Here is an 871-nt window from a genome sequence, read left to right as displayed (position 1 = left end):
GAGAGAGAGAGAGGAGAGAGAAAGAGAGAGAGAGAGAGAAGGTGAGGCGAGGCAAGGAGAGGCGAGACAGACAAGACAAGGCGCTTATCTTCCAGATGAATTTGCTAGAAAGAGAAGCTGAGCTAGGTTTCAAGGATGAGGACAGGCATGGCCATCAAGTTCCCAAAACAAATGATAGTGTGGAGAGGCTAAGTCCCACCCCCATCCCCAAGGCCTGGAGGTGGCTGTCCTGGCTGCCAGACCTTAAATCAATTAGCTCTGGGACCACTGTGGCAAAAGAGAATTAATTTACCACCTTGGGTTAGTTATGCAAATAGCACATCTTTTCACGAGTTCTGCGAAGGGCCGTGATCAAGAGGCAGCTGCTCAGAACTGATTGAGTTCATTGTAATTGGATAATGGCAGCTTGAGGAGCCTTCCGGGAATCCGGAGACAAGCACCCACTCGTCCCCCTAGAAGGCAAAATCAGGTTGCTGAAAGGCTCCCGCAGCTGACAGAAGTGGCTAGTCCTGCTTTGGGCTCTGCCATTCAAAAAGCCAAGCTGGGCAGCAGCCTTTGGCAAAGGGACCCTGAGTGAGAGGAAGCACAGGATCCACAGACGAGAAAGAAGTCAGGTCAGGTCAGGACACCCAGACCGTGAGCATCACCCAGGAAGGACAGGCGATGAGCAGGAAGTGTGAGCACAATAGCAGAATGGGACCGAAACATAGCTTAGTTAGCAAAGAAAGGTGTGGAGGAGATAGAGGTCTAAAGAGAGGCAGAGACTGAAACAAACTAACCAAATCGATGTGCACAGAGGTCAGAAACAGACAAGGAACACACACAGCATGGGGCAAGGTTGGAAGAGAGAGGGTAGAGGGAGGGAGGGAGG

General features: G+C 51.2%; 1 protein-coding gene across 4 annotated transcripts in view; it reads left to right on the top strand.

Moving 5' to 3' along the window:
- Window positions 1–871, top strand: part of Vwa5b1 (von Willebrand factor A domain containing 5B1) — a 70,613-nt gene that overhangs the window by 32,757 nt on the left and 36,985 nt on the right. The window lies entirely within an intron of this gene.

The sequence above is a fragment of the Mastomys coucha genome, unplaced genomic scaffold, assembly GCF_008632895.1.
Source record: "Mastomys coucha isolate ucsf_1 unplaced genomic scaffold, UCSF_Mcou_1 pScaffold18, whole genome shotgun sequence".
NCBI lineage: Eukaryota > Metazoa > Chordata > Mammalia > Rodentia > Muridae > Mastomys > Mastomys coucha.
This window is presented reverse-complemented; position numbering and strand designations above follow the sequence as displayed.